Source organism: Suncus etruscus, chromosome 10, assembly GCF_024139225.1.
Source record: "Suncus etruscus isolate mSunEtr1 chromosome 10, mSunEtr1.pri.cur, whole genome shotgun sequence".
In the NCBI taxonomy this organism is placed as follows: Eukaryota; Metazoa; Chordata; class Mammalia; order Eulipotyphla; family Soricidae; genus Suncus; species Suncus etruscus.
The window spans coordinates 96212518-96233097 of NC_064857.1; the positions used below are offsets into that span (position 1 = coordinate 96212518).

The following is a 20580-nucleotide window of genomic DNA, read 5'->3' on the forward strand; positions in this document are numbered from 1 at the left end:
ATGCCCTACAGCTGCACCATCGCTCTGGCCCCTATCTCTGAATTCTTACAATTTAACAAAGAAAACCAAACAAATTAAATGTCTATATTTACCATGTTCCTGGTCCTATGTGCAAGTCAACAAGAGACCAACTCGCAAGTCCAAAAACCTGTAGATCCCATGCAGAAAAGCTTGACATCAATTCACCAAGACCCAGGCGAGTCCATCCCTGTTCGGGTGCCATTTTCTAAACTCTGACCCCAAACACTAGTGAGACGGGCTTTAACTGGAAAGCACCCTGCAAAATAATCAAACACACTTAAATAAAGAGAAGACTTTAAAAATCCCCACGTTGCCCCAACTCCAGTCCCCAGGACACCCAGCTAGCAGCTGCACGAAGCAGCTCCAGGAATGAAAGACACGCCTCCTCCTCCGGCACACCTAGAAGGTGGGACATAGGTTTCCCTACCAATTGGAGGTGCTGCATTTTTTATTTTATGCTAGCACCCAATGAGAAACCATGTGGGAGATAATTGACACAGAGGCAGACAAATCCCGTGATCCCACAGTAGAGGACACACTTAAAACTCGCCTGCCCAAGGTCCTTTCTTGGTCCATCTCTTGCCAACTTCGTACTAACAGACTCCCTCCCTAAGAAAGCTGCTGCTCCGTCAGGAGAGATGAAGTCATGAAATTTTCCTATACATGGATGTACATGGAATCTATTATGCTGAGTAAAATAAGTCAGAGAGAGAAAGACGCAGAAAGGTCCACTCATCTATGGGTTTTATGAAAAGTGAAAGACATTCTTCCAATAATTTTCAGAGACAAAAGAGAGGAGGGCTGGGAGTTTCAGCTCACTTCATGAAGCTCACCACAAAGAATGATGAGCTTAGTTAGAGAAATAACTACATTGAGAACTATCCTAACAATGAGAAAGTATGAGGGAAATAGAAAGCCTGTCTAGAGTACAGATGGGGGTTGGGTGGGGAGGAGGGAGATTTGGGACATTGGTGATGGGAATGTGGCACTGGTGATGGGGCGGTATTCTTTACATGACTGAAACTCAACCACAGTCATGTTTGTAATCAAGGTGTTTAAATAAAATATTATTAAAAAAAAAAAAAAAGAAAGAAAGCTGCTGTTATGGAGAATGGCTGGCGTCCGCCATGCCAAAGGCCTTTTTAACCAGGCCTCGGAAGGGTGCAGGGCTTGGGTCATCCCAGCACCCTTCTTCCTCCTCTCTCCTGAACTTCAGGGCTACCCCCCAGGGAGCCAGTGAGGTGGGTCCCGACAAGGAATTTAAAGGGGACCCCAGGCTTTTCCCATTTCCCACCCAGCTCTGGAGGAGGGAGGGTGAGGGTGGGTATGGTGAACTTCTGGGCTTTCAACTCTTGAAGGATCTCCATTATGTGTGTGTGTGTGTGTGTGTGTGTGTGTGTGTGTGTGTGTGTGTGTGTGTGTGTGGTTTTTGGTCACACCCAGCAGCACTCAGGAATTACTCCTGGCTCCACACTCAGAAAATCACTCCTGGCAGGCTTTTATTTCTTGTTGCCACTCCAACTATTTTTTTTTTTTTAATAATCTTTAATCCTGTTTTCATTTGAAGCTTGCATTGCTGTGAGCTGGTAGCTATAACAAGTTCGAGGTACCTTTGGTCCAAAACTGGGTCTGCTACATTTTTCTAGGAAACATTAGCAGAGTAAGCAAGCACTTCCACAGGAGGGTGGCGGGGAGGGGAGGTACATACACATATATGCAATCATTTCAGTGTATATTTGGGATTCAGGTTGCTCTGAAAGTCCCATGATCCTTGCTAAATACTCAGTCTAATTTGTATAATTTTTCATTTATAATCTCCATGATAAGAGTGGATTTTTAAAGATGTTTTGTACTGAAATTCATGAGAAAAATGTCTGCATAGCAGAGAGCTTGATAGTTGGAAACTGAAGTGATGTTCATTTGAAGGAAAAACACAGCAGTTAAGTCTTTATCCTGAAGAAGACTAAAACTCCTACTTGTACACTGTCCATTCATTCACCAAGAAAACCCTCAAGAGTGGGCTTCCACGGAGTGGTTATTGTAGAATTAAATAATAAAAAAGGCCCTTTGGATGGGCTTGGATGGAGGTGGATGGTGATGGACCTTTCTCCTCCAGCCCAGGACCACGTGGCTCCAACTCCCTCTAGCCGGTGGTGGGTCAGCAGGTTCAGGTAGAGGCAAGGAAATCATCCACAAACAGGTACTAAGAAATATCACCTTTAGTCATGCCCTAGCCACCACATGTGTGGCCCACCATAACCATTTACGCTGGAGTTCTATTTAGCCCTGCATTGTACCTTGTCCCTCAGCCATCTCCTCCTTTTGCTCTCTCCTCCATCCTGCATCCATGCAAATCCCCCTTTTGCCCCTGAGGCCAAACCTTTTGTAACCTCCCCAAGACCCCTCCCAGAAATGGGAGGGTCTTTCTTGTAGGTAAGTTTACACAAAGAATGAGGGGTGGGGTTACAGTTATAGTTCAAAGGTTTTTCACAGGGATTACAATATGACAGTATCTACCCCAATTAGGCACCAGGAGTTTTAAAGCAGGGCTTTTCACCCCAGTTCTTCAGCCTGAGCCATCACATGGTTCACAATCTCCTAACCTCCCCCTGCCCACACCCACTGGGCAGATGAAGGGACAAAAAAATTAGTTATATTGCCACCTGAGAAACCTCAGAGGGGAGGACCCAGCTTTAGCCTCCCAAGTGCAAAATATGTAAACAGAAAACCAAACAAAAAAGTGCAATCTAAGTGGCTCCCTTTTCTGTTGCCCAGGGTTTGTTTGGGGGTCAGGGGAGGGAGTTGGGGAGAGTAGAGGAACATGAGGCAACAATTGTTGAACAGAATGGACTGGAAATAGGAAGGGGCCAATCCACCCCTACACACTCTTGGATAGTTGCCCTTAATTTCCACAGCTGCATTGTCACTACAGTTTATCAGGTACATTTGTCAAGGTTCAGTCTTGAACCTGACTTTCTGGGATAGCCTATTCTTACTCTGATTATGTGGTGCATATATATTATTGATATAAATATTTCTTTATTACAGAAATAAGATTGGCTTTCAAGGAGGGAGGCAGGCTGGGGGCTGCAAGGCTTCACCACTGTTGTTGCCCAGTTCAGTACTGTCACAGTCTGAGTCCTCAGAATTAGGGCCCTGTGAAGAAATGCAGAGGTGCCATGAGGTAGGAAGCTCGGAAAGCAATAGATCTTGCACTGAGTTCTTAAAGTTACAGGTTACAAGAAATTTTTACTGCCCTAAGATTTAATTTCATCAATTAGCCAAAACATCAATTCTGGTTTCCTTATTCCTACCTCACTTATAGAGTTGATAGGTAAGCAGTGCTAACAGCCCATTACTGTTAGTATTCTTTTTCAGTCGGCAGATTCCACTTTAGATACTACTCTCTGTAGTCAGAAACATGGCTAGATATTGAATGACTTGGAGGCTAAACACCATTCCTGCCTGCTGCTCTGAACTTAAATCAGGCAACTGTTTTGTCTAATACCTGGTTTCTGAGACTTACCTGCTTTCCTTTGAGTGGGTCCTGATGGAGGAGTGGTAAGGAGCTGGAAACAGGGCCAGGAATCACCTCTGAAGCAGATGGTTCTAGTGGAATTTCTGAACCCTGGGAACACATGTCCTCAGATCTTTCATCTGGCCGCTGGTCAGTGTTGGTACTGCTGACTTCGACTTCAGGTGTGTCTCTGGGGTAGGGCTCACTAGCTGTGCCTTCCTCTCCCTCTGAGGGGTTCTCCCAGCTGAAGGTAGATAGTGAAGGGCGCATATTCAGGTCTTGAGGCCACCTAAATGTTGAGAAAGGAGTTTTAGTTTGATTCTGCATCCTTAGTAGTTTAGTAAAGCAAAGGAATGCCATTTCTCCTCTATGGACTGTTCACCTCTGACTCGATGGCAGTTCTACTTCACTGTCTACCTCTCCTTCCTCCTCCTCTGAGGAGATGCCACGTTTCTACAGGAGAGGAGTACACTGGTCAAAAGTGGATAAAGTACAGAACAGTTGAAACCTAATAGGGAGGTTCGAGGCACAGTTACCTGACTTCTGGTGACAGCAGCCCTGTTCAGGAGAGCAGCTGGAGTCAGGTGTTGGGACCCCGCCCGGTTTCCTCCCCATCCTGCTGTCCCTTCCCTTCCAGTTCCAAGCAAGTATTGCCACACTGTCACCAGGCCCAACAGATGGAGGAGGCTCTCCTTTGGCTTCACCCAGTGAATCTGGGCTTCTGAAACCTGGTGATGAGCTTTCACTTGGGGGACTGTCACCCCGTGCTGGAGGTGGTGAGCCAGGACCTCCAGCTCCTGTAGCTCCTCTGCCCAGGGCTTCCAGTGCTGCTGACAGCAGATCTGGAGATGATGAAGACACTTTTTTGCAGCAGGAGATCGTGGTGGGGCCTACGCAGTGCTGGAGGGCATGCCTCTCAGGCTGATGGTCCCCCGCCTAGTCCCCCTGGGCTTCTTGGCCCCCCAGGTTCATGAGCTGGCAGAGCACGAAGCCCAGGCAGGTCTCCACAGCTGCCCTTGGTGCTGGCCTTGAGGTGACCGGTCTTGTCACGGCAGCTCCAATCTGGAAATGGGGATCCCTTAGGACACCCAGGAAGTCCAGCCCTACTCAGGGCAGCGTCTCATTTAGGCAGCAAAGTCTCTGTCTTGAGGATATCTGGTCTGATAGGGAAAGTACAAATTCGAAATTATTAAATTCATCAATAAAAAAAAAAGAATTGAGCTTCAATAATTTCTTATCTTGGGGATCTATCCCAAGGGCAGAACTTACCATGGGACCAATAAGGAAAACCTTACCTAGGCTACAGCCTAGGACTTTTGCAAAAATCAAGATCTCTAATTACAGAGGCCCAACTCTGACAACAGAGACCGAGCAGAACCTTTGTAACCATAATATCCTAGGCTTTGTCTTAGGGACTGAACAACAACAGGGAGCACTTGTTACAGAAGACTGAACACAACAACAATGCTGGAACAGAACCTCTAGAACTGTAAAGACTCTATCCTAGACCTTGTCCTATGACCTGCACAAAAACCAAGATCCTGATTTTCTCATTGACAACTGAGAGGAAAATTTTCTGGCACCACAAAAAGCCCTTGGGATGTGGTATTGAGTATGTATGGAGCCAGTGGTTGTTCCCATGATGGTATGCTTCAAGGGCAGAGAAACCCTGAATCTCTTAGGCCACGGGAATTTCCTTTCTTCCGCAATACTTACTGTGCCTATGCAAAAGAAAAAAAGGTGGGTGAACACCACACCAGCACTCCCTCTTTTTTATGTTGTTGTTTTGTTTTGATATTATTTTCCTTCTCTTTTTTCTTCCACTATTTTCTTTTTTTTTTCTTGTGGTTATAATTTGGTGACTTTTTTTGCTGGGTACATTTTCTTCTTTTTTTGGTTTTTGTTTGATTTTTTTAATTAATTTTTTTTTTTTGGTAGTTGCTACCAAATTTTTTCTTTCTTTTCTTTTCCCTTTTATCTCCAACAGAATCACATAACTTGAATCATTCAGCCTCATAAATTGAGGGGGAAAAAGGATGATACCAGGACCAGACAGTCATATGAACATGTAGTGGAAATAAAAAATGGTCAGACTTGAACACCAAACCCAAAATCAATGACAACAGAATAGATACCCAGTCTACAACAAGCTGTAAAGTGGAGACCAGTTACATTAGTATTCTGGGGGGTAAGAGAGGGAGATATGGGATACATGCTGGGAACAAGGGGGAGGGAGGACAACACTGGTGATAGGAATGCCCCTCATTCACTGTCGCTATGTACCTTAAATATTACTGTGAAAGATTTGTAATGCACTTTGGTTACAATAAAAATTTATTAAAAAAATTAAGAATTGAGCTTCCGGGTCCCGAGAGACAGCACAGCGGCAAGGCATTTGCCTTGCATGCAGAACGATGTTGGTTTGAATCCCGGCATCCCATATGGTCCCCCAGCGTGCCAGGGGCAATTTCTGAGCATAGAGCCAGGAATAACCCGAGTGCTGTTGGGTGTAACCCTAAACCCCCCCAAAAAAAATAATAAAAAAAAAGAATTGAGCTTCCGTACAACACAATAATTTCTTATCTTGGGGATCTATACCAAGGGCCTAAAAATGTTTATCTCGAAAGATATTTGTATTCCTAACTCATGTTAGTACTATTCAAAATAGTCTAAATGGGGGCCGGAGAGATAGCATGGAGGTAAGGCGTTTGCCTTTCATGCAGGAGGTCATCGGTTCGAATCCCGGCGCCCCATATGGTCCCCTGTGCCTGCCAGGAGCAATTTCTGAGCCTGGAGCCAGGAATAACCCCTGAGCACTGCCAGGTGTGACCCAAAAACAAAATAGTCTAAATGTGGAAACAATCCAAGTGTACAAGAATAGATGACTGGATAAAAATACTGTCCAGATACATAAAATGGAAATACTTCTTAGCTATAAGAAAGGTTAATAAATATTATACAGTTTTTATACAGTACCAGAGGGGGGTGAGATGTGTGAAATCAGAATACATAAATATAAAATGATTTATCTTACATGTGGAATATAAAGAAACATAAAAAGAAATAAGGGAATGATAAATGACCAAAAGCAAAGGAGCATAAGACTTAGCCTACCAAGTGACTGGTGGTGTGTGTGGTGGGGGTGAAACTGGATGGGAAGAGACCTTGAGACATTGGTGAAGGGGAACTAGCTCTTTGGTATTAGTGTAAAATTTCTTCAAAATTTCAAATTAATTTTTGGAAAATATAGCTTATATTATTTTAAGGAATGTGAAAATGGGGTAATTTAGCTATGGGATATTCAAAAATTATTCTGATCTAGCGTTATAACCCCCACTGTTTTGTATTTAAGTGTGTGTGGTAGGGGATGGGGAGGGGGCAGAAATTTGATATATTAACTTGATATTTCTTGGAAAATTGGCTCCTGCAAAAAAAAAAAAAAAAAAAAAAAAAAAGCACAGAGAGTTGTGTCAGCAGACAGAGAAATTTCTCAAAAACTCACAAGAAATCTGTGTAAAAGAGATCATGGGAGAAAAACCCAAGCCCTGGCTTGATTTCCTGAAACAATGATGCAAAATAGGATTCGACAAAACAGATAAGATGATATAGTGTGTTGGGGACAGAAATGCATGAATATGTTCAAGGCTGTTCAATTGTTCAAAGCAGTTTTGCTATTTTTGGAAATATCAAAACTAAATGTCTCCTTGCAAAGTAGTGAGGGGCTGGCTATAGGATAGCAACTTCATTTGTAGCTAAAACTTACTGAAAGTATAAGCTTCCACTCAGGATGGTTAAGATGAATTGTCAGAGATTCAAATTGCCCTATATCCAGGGCAGGTCAGGCCCAGATGTACTTCTAAGGCTTCAGTGAAGTCTGTAGGGAGGAAGAAGAATGATAGGTGAATACTCATTTTGTCTTTCTTTTAAAGAACTCGTTGGCATGTTATGTTGTCCATTTATGAGGGATTTATAGTAGCCTGGAATATCCCAGTAACTGTTTTATTTGAAGGATAGGGATTCTGGAAACCACAAGAAATAAGACAGGTCTTCAGGGCACACTTCCTCCCTCTGGTGCCATGCATTACAAAGGTTTGGGAAATCATTTATCAAAAATCATTTCCACCTTTGTTTCTCCCCCCAAAAACTGGATCCAGGCCCTTGATTTTCTCATATTGTGGATCTTCCCAGACTTACACTTGATCAGTGAACTTGTCACAGTAACTGCTTTTATGCAGCTATGTATAAATGATTCCATATACAGTAGGAGACAAGGTATTATTTTAAATATATATCTGAGGGTCAAGTCCCTTTTCAGGCAACATTATGTAATGTGTGTCCAGGGTTCAAGTCTCATTTCAGGCAGCATTGTGTAATGTGTGTGTGTGTGTGTGTGTGTTTGTGTGTGAGGGGTCTCAGCTTGCAATTTCACACAAGAAACCAGATAGAGTCAAGGGAGAAAATGTAATTTTGGCCAGGGGTTATCTAGCAGCTTCTTGGATCTTACTGAGCCAGTTAAGACTGCTGCTTCCCTTGCCATTTTTATTAGCCAGAGTTTAATATAAATCACCTGAGAGTCAGGGTTGACATAATTAAGGGTATTTGTGTTAATTAACACAAAATAGATAAGATGGAAAAAGTAAAGTTATTTTACAGATATATGACAACAGGGGCCTTTCCAGTTGTTCCAGTAGTAGGTGGTAGGGTGGGACTGCCAAGTCACTTCTGGTAATCATCTTCCTCTGGGCGTAGTAGGATCTGTATCAGACACTAAACTCTGGGTCTCTGAGTTCAACTACTTCTAGCAGTGAAATAAAGTACTCTCTGTATTTTATTTCTCTTTTTCTAGAACTTTGCCCAATTCTTGCTGAATTGCAACCCTGTCCTATTTAGTCAGGTATTTGTGGGTACTGGGCTCACTGCACTAAAGAGGCTGATAATGCAAACCCAGAAAAATGCATTGCAAGTGTGCATCTAGAGGCAATACTTTCATCTGGAGTTGGGTGACAGCTTAGAGCTCTTAGGACAAACTCAAAAAATAAGACTTATGAAGTTTGCCGAAGTCCTAGAGGCAACTTGCCATGAGGGCTTGATTTTTGACTGATCAGTACAATGGGATCTCAAGGACATAATGCGAACTATGAACATAAAAATGTTTTTCAAGTGTTTGGACTGACATTAGGTATAAACTACGCAAGGAAGCATCTTTTAAAGCTGGGGTTAAAAAACATAGGGAAGATAGAAAATAGTTTGTTCTCCAGTTTCCCAAGACAAGAGCCTATGCCTTACATTGCTCAAGGATTGAATGCACCTGTCAGATTGGCTAGAATCCATTTACAGGTTGTCATCATCTTTCCTTGAACTTTTTGCAGGGTTTCCCAATAACTCTAAATTCTTCTAGAACAATGCAGGTTTGGTGTGAGAGTGTCTTTATGTTAGAATCCTAAGTGAAGTGAAGTTTTCATGCCTGTCATTCTCAAAAGCATGCAGACACAAGATCATTTCTTTTCTTTTTTTTTTTTTTGTGGTTTTGGGTCACACCCGGCAGTGCTCAGGGGTTACTCCTGGCTTCATGCTCAGAAATTGCTCCTGGCAGGCACGGGGGACCATATGGGATGCCAGGATTTGAACTGATGACCTTCTGCATGAAAGGCAAACGCCTTACCTCCATGCTATCTCTCCAGCCCCAAGATCATTTCTTATATAAGAAAATGTATTGGGGCCGGGCGGTGGCGCTAGAGGTAAGGTGCCTGCCTTGCCTGCGCTAGCCTTGGACGGACCGCGGTTTGATCCCCCCCGCGTCCCAAATGGTCCCCCAAGCCAGGCTCAATTTCTGAGCGCATAGCCAGGAGTAACCCCTGAGCGTTACTGGGTGTGGCCCAAAAACCAAAAAAAAAAAAAAAAAATGTATTAAGATAACTAGTAACATAAAAACAGAAAGAAGGAGGGACTTACCAAGGTGTTCACTGACTGCAACTGCAAAAGAGTGGAGAACCAATCATCAGCGCAAAGCAAGGAATTCTGACCCATTTCACCCTGTTAACTCCCCACTCCCATTTGATTTCCAACCAGAAATAGAAACATGCACAGTTTCCCCATGTAACACTGGCCAAAGGTCAACTGTAAGTAAAGTTTTGCATGGCATTGATTTGTATACTATAGGCAAATTGTACACATTCTCCAAGACTTAGTTTTGTCATATATAAATGAGGGATCAAAAAGTGACCTCAAAACTATATTTTATTTTATTGACTGTCAGAAGCAGCAGTGCTCAGGACTTTCTTCTGACTCTGTGCTCAGGGATTAACCCTGGCAGGGCTTGGGGGAACCTAATAAAGTTCTGAGGATTGAATCTGAAACAACATAAGAATCTTTGAGGTCCCAGAGACCTAGGAAGAAAACCCCTATGAAGAAGCAACGAAGACATTATTGCTGTGAGGTTCCAGAGCTGAAGAGTGTATGTACCCACATCCTGAACACCCAAAGAGTGCCAGCTGAAGAGACCAAAATAAAAACAGATCCCACACATCCTAGTAACAATGATGAAAAAATATAGTGATTATACTGATATCAGCAATATCAAAAAGATAAATTACATATAAAGAGCATGTTTAAAGATTTACAGCACATTTTTTTTTTTTTTTTTGGTTTTTGGGTCACACCCGGCATTGCTCAGGGGTTACTCCTGGCTGTCTGCTCAGAAATAGCTCCTGGCAGGCACGGGGGACCATATGGGACACCGGGATTCGAACCAACCACCTTTGGTCCTGGATCGGCCGTTTGCAAGGCAAACACCGCTGTGCTATCTCTCCGGGCCCTACAGCACATTTCTTATAAGCAAGCCTTTAAGTCCAAAAGCAGTGGTGGGTTATAGTGAAAATACTCAATGAAATAAAAATTTTATCAGTGCCCGGAGAGATAGCTCAGCGGCGTTTGCCTTGCAAGCAGCCGATCCAGGACCGAAGGTGGTTGGTTCAAATCCCGGTGTCCCATATGGTCTCCCGAGCCTGCCAGGAGCTATTTCTGAGCAGACAGCCAGGAGTAACCCCTGAGCACCGCTGGGTGTGGCCCAAAATCAAAACAAAACAAAAAAACAGAAAACAAAAAAAAGAAAATGTTACCAAGAATAATTTTCCCAGCCCTTCTCTCATTCAGGTTTAAAGAAATAATTCGGGCCCGGAGAGATAGCACAACGGCATTTGCTTTGCAAGCAGCCGATCCAGAACTAAAGGTGGTTGGTTCGAATCCCGGTGTCCCATATGGTCCCCCATGCCTGCCAGGAGCTATTTCTGAGCAGACAGCCAGGAATAACCCCTGAGCACTGCCGGGTGAGGCCCAAAAACCAAAAAAAAAAAAAATAAAAAAAAAAAAAAAAGAAAAGAAATAATTCACAGATTCACAAATAAATATATGTTCTATACCTGAGACTAAACTACCTCAAGACATTCAGTATGAACTGACAGATGATACAAAGTTGAAGGCCACTGGGTTTTAACAAAATCATAGTCATTCATACAGGCCAAGCACTTACTTCATAACTTCCTGACATCCCAAATAAGCTTCAGCAGGACTAGGGCTGTTAAGAACATCTCTCTTCAGGTGTCACATTTTGGCTTTTTCTCTATTCATTTGTTCCCTGGGCCCCTGCTCTTGCCAGCATTCAATTGATTAGGAGGTAGGCGAGTTAATATTAACGTTCCCTTAGAGACCTGAGCTGGAGGGCACCTGAAGACACAACAAGATGTGTAAATTTCTGACATCAATGAATCAAAAATCTGAAGAAGAGTTTGGTAATGGGTTAAAGGAGAGGCACAAGTTCAGGGAGTCCAGGACCCAAGAAGACACCTGTTCTCTCAAGGTTGGTGTTCAGATCCACTTGTGCATTGAGTGAGGCAGAACAAGTGCAAGCTTTGCCATTACCAAGATGACACTAAGTTGGGGACTCTATGTTGACTCAGAGATAATAATTATCTGATTAAAAAATTTCAGCAATACATTTGATATTATTTCTTTACAAGATTACATCATACCTAGTTCAATCATGAAAAAATAAAACTTGGACCTTAAATAAAGCTTGTGCCCTCTAATAAGCCTTGAAATCATATTGTCAAATCCAAAGGTGTGTTTGAGTACTACTGCTAGCCAAGAGGGTGTGAGGGAAAATCCAATTCGAAGTGAGAGGAAGGTTTAATACCACCAGGAAGAAATTGGGAAGCAATTAGGTGCATCCCATTTATAATAATCATGAAGTTTTGATGTATATTGAATATAGTTAGTGGAGTAGTATATTTAATATTTAATGTAGTACAATTTTTGTATAAAATATGCCATGAAATATTGTCCTAGGAAATGTGGATTTGGTATAGGGATTAGTGCATGTGACAAACATGGGTTTGATTCCTAGCACCCATGACCTCCTTCACACCACCACAAGTAGTTTCGGTATTCCTGAGTACCGCAGGGCTGGAGCAGACTAAGAATCACAGAGAGTGACAGAATCCTCTCTGAATCCTCTTTTCACTTGAGAAGTGAAAAGCAAATACATACACATACAAACACACATATATTCCTAAAAATATGGCACCTGTGTACAGGTTCTGGACAATACTAGATTTGTGACTTTTGTAACATCATCTCCATGTTCTTTTTTTAAATATCTTTATTTAAACACCTTGATTACAAACAGTGGAAGAATATGGTACTAGATATCAGTGATGATGATGATGACACCAGCTATAGAAACAAGGATGTCGAGTGATAGCACAGTAGAGAGGGCTTTGCCTTTTATCTGACTGACCTGGGTTTGATCCCCAGAATCCTATCTGATCCCCTGAGCCTGCAGGAATGAATCCTGAACAGAGAGTCAGGGTAACCCCTGAGTATTGCTGGGTGTGCACCCCCCAAAAACAAGGACTCTACTATTATGAGTCTTTCTTAAGTTTTTTTTTTATAAATACATGGGTGTGATAGTTTATATAGTGTACATGTTTATGTTATACATAACGTATTTTACTTTATTATTTGTCATTTATTAACATAAATAGCTGCTTTACAGGAAAACAAAATCTATGGATCTGAGAGAGCACAACAGGTAAGGTACTTGTCTTGCAGGCATCTGGTAAGCTGAAAAGCTTAGTTGGAGTTTCAGCACAGCATATGGTTTCCTGAGTCTCACCAGCAATGATCCTTGAGCTCAGAACAAGGAGTACACATTGAGCATAAATGAATGTTACCCCAAATAAAAACAGACAGCACATAAATATCAATAACAAAACAAACAATTAAATCCCTATAGAACAAGAGAAATCCAATAAGAGAAAATAATGCATTAAGAAAAGAGTTAATATAGGTTAATATAGAATGTATAAAGAAATGGGCAATGGAACTTGATAGGCAACATTCTAAAGGAGATATTTATATGATCATTAAAGATATTGACATATTTCAATATTGCTCAACATCAGTGAACACAAAACAACTACAATGAGGTATGGCCCCACAAACTCTTAGAATGGCTTTTTTTTTTTTTTTTTGGATTTTGGTTCACACCCGACAGTGCTTAGGGGTTACTCCTGGCTCCATGCTATCTTTCCAGCCCCAGAATGGCTCTTTTTTAAGGACAGAGATAATGAGCAATGCTGAAGGAGATCAAAGTCCAAAGTCTACTTTTCTTTAATCCCCTCAAACATTACTGTCATCAGGATGTTACAGGTTGTAACTAAAACTCTTTTATGGTAGCATGTGTGTCCTTGTGTGTTATGGCACTGGAGGATAAAACATTTTTAATCCCTGAATCGTGTATTGAGTGACCTCTTAGGGCCTTAATATTATTTCTTCCTTCTCTCTAGGCTTTTCCTTTATATGGGCCTTATATAAAAAATTTTCCCAATTAGTTTCTAAACAAGGAATCATTTTAGAAAACAAGAGAAGGGAGTAGGGACATGAGGAGAAGGGCCCAAGAGATCTGCTCTCTATCACCTTGATGGTGCTAGGAAATGGGTTGTTTGAATTAGACTCTACTAGAAATTTCTGACTATATGTTGCAAAGGCATCTTTTGGAAGGTAAATATCAGACATTCCATTCCAAGCTACAGATTGAATAATGTCTTGAACGTTCTGCTTGTGAAGTTGCAGAGAATGTTGCTGAGGGAACATGGGATCTTACTTCCACAAAAGATAGGATCATTTGTCTGAACTCATACAATGGAGTTGGAGAGAAGCTGTGTTGTGGGACATGTCTTTAAAGGACTGTCCAATTCTCATAAACCTATTTGTTGAAAAGAGAGTCCCATCCTCTATCCTGCTGATATCAAGCTCTAGGCTTAACCTAGGGCTTGGTTTTCAATATGAGGGCCCCTCCCTCTTTGAGCAGGTGTCTCAAGGGAAGGGAATCCTAGGCAGGGTCGTCGAAGTCAAGATGCAAAAGGAGGAATCTTTGTGGAACGAAAAGAGCCAAGAAATTGTAGTTCTCCCTGTATCTGTGGAAGTCTTAAGTGGCTGGAACTTCTAGCACCCCTCTCCCTCCTCTTGCACTTCCTGGAGCATATGGTTAAGTCTTAGCATTCATGGGAGTAGGTTGGACTCTCCTTCCACTTTCCATTGCTCACTCTATCATCCCGGTAGCTGTTGAAGATGAGAGGAGAAACGAGGGAGGGGGGATAGTGCCTCTCCCTCCTGCTGCCCAGTCAGGGGACAAAAGGTTCAGATCAACGTGATCACGTGGTCTGGCTCCTAGTGTGTCTATTAAGAGGCGGCTCAAGGAGCTGAGCAGAAAGAACAAGCATAGAGAGACTGAGATAAAGAAGTGGTGATCATCTCCCCTCTCTCCTCTTCTCTCTCCCCTCTCTCCTCTTCTCTCTCCCCTCTCCTCTCCTCCCTTCTTTCCCCTCTCCCATCCTCTCCCCTCTCCCCTCTCTCCTCTCCTCTCTCCCCTCTCTTCTCTTCTCTCTCCCTTCTCCTTTCCCCTTCCCCCTCTCCCATCCTCCCCCTCCCCTTTTCTCTCCTCTCTCTTCTCCTCTCTCCTTTCCCCTCTCCCCTCCCCTCCCCCTCTCCCCTCTCCCCTCTCCTTTCTCCCCTCTCCCCTCTCCTATCCTCTCCCCTTTCTCCACCTCTCCCCTGTCCTTTCCTCTCCTCTCCCCTTTACTCTCCCCTCTCCCCTCACCTCTCTCCTCTCGCCCCTCTCCCATCCTCTGTCCTTCTCTTCCCCTTCTCTCCCCTTCCCCCCTCCTCTCTTCTCTTCCCTCTCCTCTCCTCTTCCCACCCCTCCCCTTCTCCATCCTCTTCCCTTCTTCCATCCTCCCCCCCCCCCCAAAAAAAAAAAGAAGTGGTAAGGCCAGGATCTAGTTGTACAAGTGTCTCAAGCTGCGACGGTGACCTGAACCACATCAGCATTGCTAAACTCTCAAAAGACTCACCATAGCTTATGCTTTTGTTTTATTTTGTTTTGTTTTGTTTTGTTGATTTTTGGGCCACACTGACAGGTATCAGCAGTTACTCCTGGCTCTGTGCTGAAAAATCACCTCTGGCAGGCTCAGGGGACCAAATACAAACTTAAGACAGCTACGTGCAAGGCAAAAGCCCTACCTCCATCTCTCACATTCGGGCCCAAACGACTCATCATTTTAATAAACTCTTGGCTCCCCTACATTCATTCATTTATTCATCCTTCCTTCCTTCCTTCCTTTCCTTCCTTTTTTCTTCCTTTTTCCTTCCTTTTTCCTTCCCTTTTCCTTCCCTTTTCCTTCCCTTTTCCTTCCCTTTTCCTTCCCCTTTTCCTTCCCCTTTTCCTTCCCCTTTCCTTCCCTTTTCCTTCCCTTTTCCTTCCCTTTTCCTTCCCCTTTCCTTCCCCTTTCCTTCCCCTTTCCTTCCCCTTTCCTTCCCTTTTCCTTCCCTCTTCCTTCCTTCTTCCTTCCTTCTTCCTTCCTTCTTCCTTTCCCTTCCCTTCCCTTCCCTTCCCTTCCCTTCCCTTCCCTTCCCTTCCCTTCCCTCCCCTTCCTTCCTTCCTTCCTTCCTTCCTTCCTTCCTTCCTTCCTTCCTTCCTTCCTTCCTTCCTTCCTTCTTTCTTTTTTTGTTTTGGCTTTGGGCCACACCCAGTGATGCTCAGGAGTTACTCTTGGCTATGCACTCAGAAATCTCTCCTAGCTTGGGGGACCATATGGGAAGCCAGGGGATCGAATTTGGTCGTCCTGGGCTAGCTACCACTCCAGACCCTTGGCTCCCCTAAGTTCTGAGTAGACCAAGCTCCACCCAACTGTCCCTCTAGCAGGAAACCACCTTTCTAGGCTACAGATAGACTCACCTTGATCTTTAGAGCAGCACAGCCAGCACACCAAGAGCAGGGGCTAGTAGGGGGGTGGTGGCCTGGGGCTTCTGGCCTTCCCCTTGGAAACAGGCTCCAAGGAGGGGAAACGGGTAGGGGTTTGAGCGTTTTTTCTGATTTTGGCGGTAGGGGGTTTAGGGCCTTGGGGGGGTTTGGGAAGAAATGGGAAATGGAGGGGTTGAGGGGTGGGTTTGGAAGGGGAAGAGGTTGTGGGGTGCTGAATTGGGGGTTTGGGCTGGTGGGAAGGTCTTGGCGACCGAGGAGCTGGTCTTAGAAGGTTGGGGGAGATTTGGGGGCGGTGGAGGAGTCGGGAAAAGTGATGGTGGGGTTGGGAGGCTTCAGGCTGTGGGTTGGGAAGGTGGGTGGAGGTCTTGGGAGAGGTGGTCTTGGGAGGAGGCTGGGGTTCAGGAGTGCTGGGAGGGGGACTCGGGGAGGCAGTTGAGGGAGGGGCTCTGGGAAACACAGGGGAGAGGTCTTGGCGGGGAGGGAGAGGGTGATGGAGAGGGGGCAGCTTCCTTTCCTGACCAGGACAGGGAGGGCGTTTTGATTTCCGAGGCATCTCTCCGAAAAGATCCGACTGGAAGTTCTCGGATGGAACAGGAGCTGGAGGGCGGCACCTTCCTTTTATACCTCCAGTGACCTCACGACTGTCTATGACACGATGCCCTTTATGACATCCCTCCACTTCTGTTTGGCTATCAGCCCAATGGCTCGAGAGCCTTGTTTTCTTTGCTGACTCTCAACGTGAAGTAGCCAGTTCTTCCATCTGGGGAAAGACTTTCCTTTCCTTTAGAAGTCTGGGTTCCACTCAGACACCTTGCAGGGGCTGCATGTCTCTCGCGTGGAATGGCAGCTTCTCTGCTTGACCTTTCTGCTGCCTCTGAGCTCTCAGGTCTCACTAGATCTCACATCTATGCTAAGGTTCCTCACAACACTTGGAGGGATGCAAACTTGGTCCAGTGCCCTGATGGAACTTCCAGTTCCTAAGGTGGTCACCAGTGGCTGCCCCTCCAGTTGTCCCCTTTTAAAACTTACTTGATTTGAAGATCATGTATTACATAGTGCACATATACATTAGTTTTAAGACCATGAAACGGCTTTTTCTTAGCTCCTGATTATTCGTATGTACCATAAGATTGTGCCTCATTGTTGTGTTGATTTGCATCTCCTTGATGATCAGTAATGCAGAGCATTTTTTCACGTGCCTTTTGGCCATTTGTATTTCTTTAAGGAGTTGTCTGTTGGCTTCTTTTCCCCATTTTTTGATGGATTTAGTTGTATTTTCCTTGTTAAGTTCTGTCAGTACCTTGAATATCTTTTTTTTTTTTTTTTTTTGGTTTTTGGGTCACACACGGCGTTGCTCAGGGGTTACTCCTGGCTGTCTGCTCAGAAATAGCTCCTGGCAGGCACGGGGGACCATATGGGACACCGGGATTTGAACCAACCACCTTTGGTCCTGGATCGGCTGCTTGCAAGGCAAATGCCGCTGTGCTATCTCTCCGGGCCCTACCTTGAATATCTTATGTAACATTATAGTTGGGTTACAGTCACAAACAGAACACCCCCCCTTAAGCAGTGTAACATTCCTCCCTCCCAATTATGAATATTTTAATAAATGAGCATTATAAATATGTTTATATAAATTTCTTTGTTTAATATAATAATAATTTTTATTTTCACCATATGGTCCCCTGAGCTTGCCAGGAGTGATTTCTGAGCATAAAGCCAGGAGTAACCCCTGAGCACTGCTGGGTGTGACTCAAAAAACAACAGCAAAACAAACAAAAAACAAAAACAAAAAAGAAAATGTGCTTCATCTCGCCTGCTACACAACCTTTCTAGCATCTCTTCGAAGGATCTCGGTCTATAGATTACAATTGGGCATTTTGATTGCCCCGGGAACACTCCATCGCCTACTAGATCCTTGATCATTGAATTTCAGATTCTCCATCTGCTTTTCCAAGGAAGAACGTCCTTGGAATTCTTCATCTTGTACGTCGTAGATCTATCATCTCTGGAGCTTGTAGCTGCTTCCTTGACACATGTTTCTGGTTTTAGACACCCTGTGTTTAGGTTAGAAGTATTTCTTTACATTTCCCAAACAGCCACTCTTTTTTCATTGCTTAATTTTTCCTTTAATAATTATAGACAATATTACTAACTTCTGTATATTATTAATGTTTGTTTACTGAAAACGGTGGAATTGTTATGTATGTAAACATTTCCATAAGATTATTATGTTACTGATCCTACCCTAATCAATAATTGTGCCCTACCCTAGAGTCTGACCTGGTATTCTGCTCCCATCCTAGGGTGGTACCTGATTCTGCTCCCATCCTAGGGTGGTACCTCATTTTAGGTATAAAAGCAAGGGTCTATGGAAGCCAGGGGCTTTTTTTTGAGGGTTGATTCTGGGGCTTTTGGCTTCAGCCATGCCCACTGAATAAAACTATTATCTTCTGAAGCCTGACTGCCTGTTAGCTTTATACCTGCCGCCTTTACCTCAGAACCGCCTGCTGAACAGAGTGGCAGACGGGGGCTGAGCTCTGAGCTGGAGGAGAAAGACTCATCATCCATCCCTCCATCAGTCAGCCCCATCAAGGGCTGACTTGCAACACATCATGTTTACAAACACATTCCCTTCAGTTATCAGCCTTGACCATGCCCTATTCCTTTTTTTCTTTCTTATGAGGTCCATTCTTGGCTTTCTTTCTTTTTTGTTTGTTTGTTTATTTTGGAGCCACACCGATTGACGCTCAGAAGTTACTCCTGGCCATGTGCTCAGAAATCACTCCTTGGCTTGGGGAACCATATGGAACATCTGCAGATAGAACCACGATCTGTCCTAGGCTAGTGCTTGCAAGGCAGACGCCTTACCTCTAGAGCCACCGCTTAGGCCCCTTGGCTTGCTTTCTTACCTTAGTTTAGAACCAATTAAGATGGTCCCTGTTGCATTCTGTGTGGTGTGAGTTAGTGTCTCACTATTGTTTTGATTTGAATCTCCTTGATGTGAAGTATTGTTTCATGTGCCTTTTGGCCATCTGTATTTCTTCTTTGAGGAAATGTCTGTTCATTTCTTCTCCCCATTTTTTTTTTTTTTTTTTTTTTTTTTTTTTTTTTTTTTTTTGTTTTTTTTTGGGTCACACCCGGCAGTGCTCAAGGATTACTCCTGGTTCCATGCTCAGAAATTGCTCCTGGCAGGCTCAGGGGACCATATAGGAAGCCGGAATTCAAGCCAATGACCTTCTACATGAAAGGCAAATGCCTTACCTCCATGCTATCTCTCCGACACCATCTTCTCCCCATTTTTTGATGGGCTTATAGATATTTTTTTCTTGTTAAGTTCTGTCAGTACCTTGTATATTTTGCATATTAGACCCTTATCTGATGGGTATTAAGTGAATAGTTTCTCCCATTACAAGGATGGCCTTTGTAACCTAGTCTCTGTTTCCTTTGAAGTGCAGAAGTTTTCCAGTTTAATGTTGTCCTATTTGTCTGAGTTTTCTTTTTCTTTTTTTTAACTGAAACCCAACTACAAACATGTTTATAATCATGGTGCTTACACAAAGACACTATTTTAAGAAAATGAAAAATAAATCTTCAGTCCATTTTCTTTTTCTTTTTCTCCCTTTCTCTTCTCATTTTTCCTCCTCTTTTTCTTCCTCCTTTTCCACTTCTTCTTCTTCGTTTTTTGGGGTGAGTCACACCTGGCAGTGCTCAGGGGTCACTCCTAGCTCTATGCTCAGAAATCGCCCCTGGCTCAAAGAAATACGACAGTGTCCTATCAGTCAGAGATTCCAGGAAGCTTGAGACATCTTTGAAGCTTCACTAGCTTAGGGTGAGATGATTCCTGTGTAAAGAGTACCACAAGAATGACCTCTGTAAAGCATTTCTCTAACTATCCTCAGCACTCTTCGTGGTGAGCTTTGTATTGTGAGCCAGTCTTTCCAGCACTCATCTCTGTTGTCTCTGAGAAGTATTACCATACTGTCTTTTATTTTTCATAAATCTCACAAATGAGCGAGACTATTCTGTGTCTATCTCTCTCTGATTTATTTTACTCAGCACAATAGTTTCCATATCCATCACAAATAAGAAAATGTCATGACTTCATTTTTCCTGATGACTGCATACTATTTCATTGTGTATATGTACCATAGTTTCTTTAGCCACTCATCTGTTGTTGGACATCTGGATTTTTTTTTCCAGATTCTGCCTATTGTAAATAGTGCTGCAATGAATATAGCTGTGAAGAAGGCACTTTTGTGATGTGTTTTTGTGTTCCGAGGGCATATCTTTAGAAGTGGTATAGCTGGATCATATGGGAGTTCAATTTCCAGGTGTTTATTTGTTTTTGTTTGTTTGTTTGTTTTAAGAATCTCCATATTTGGGGCTGGAGAGATAGCATGGAGGTAGTGCCTTTGCCTTGCATGCAGAAGGACCGTGGTTCAAATCCCGGCATCCCCTGTGGTCCCCTGAGCCTGCCGGTGCGATTTCTGAGCCAGGAATAACCACTGAGCACTGCCGGATGTGACCCAAAAACCAAAGAAAAAAAAAAGAATCTCCATATTTTTCCTCATAAAGGCTGGACTAGATGGCATTCCCACCAGCAGTGAATAGAGTTCCTTTCTCCCCATACCCCTCCAACACTGATTTTTCTTGATTTTTGTGATGTGTGCCAGTCTCTGAGGAAGTGTCTTTTCATTTCTTCTCCCCACTTTTTGAT

At 43.4% G+C, this 20580-nt stretch overlaps 1 pseudogene; it reads right to left on the reverse strand.

Annotated features, from left to right (window-relative positions):
- Positions 1-2972: 2972 nt before the first annotated feature.
- Positions 2973-9565, reverse strand: LOC126020273 (mitogen-activated protein kinase kinase kinase 12-like; annotated as a pseudogene).
- Positions 9566-20580: the final 11015 nt, after the last annotated feature.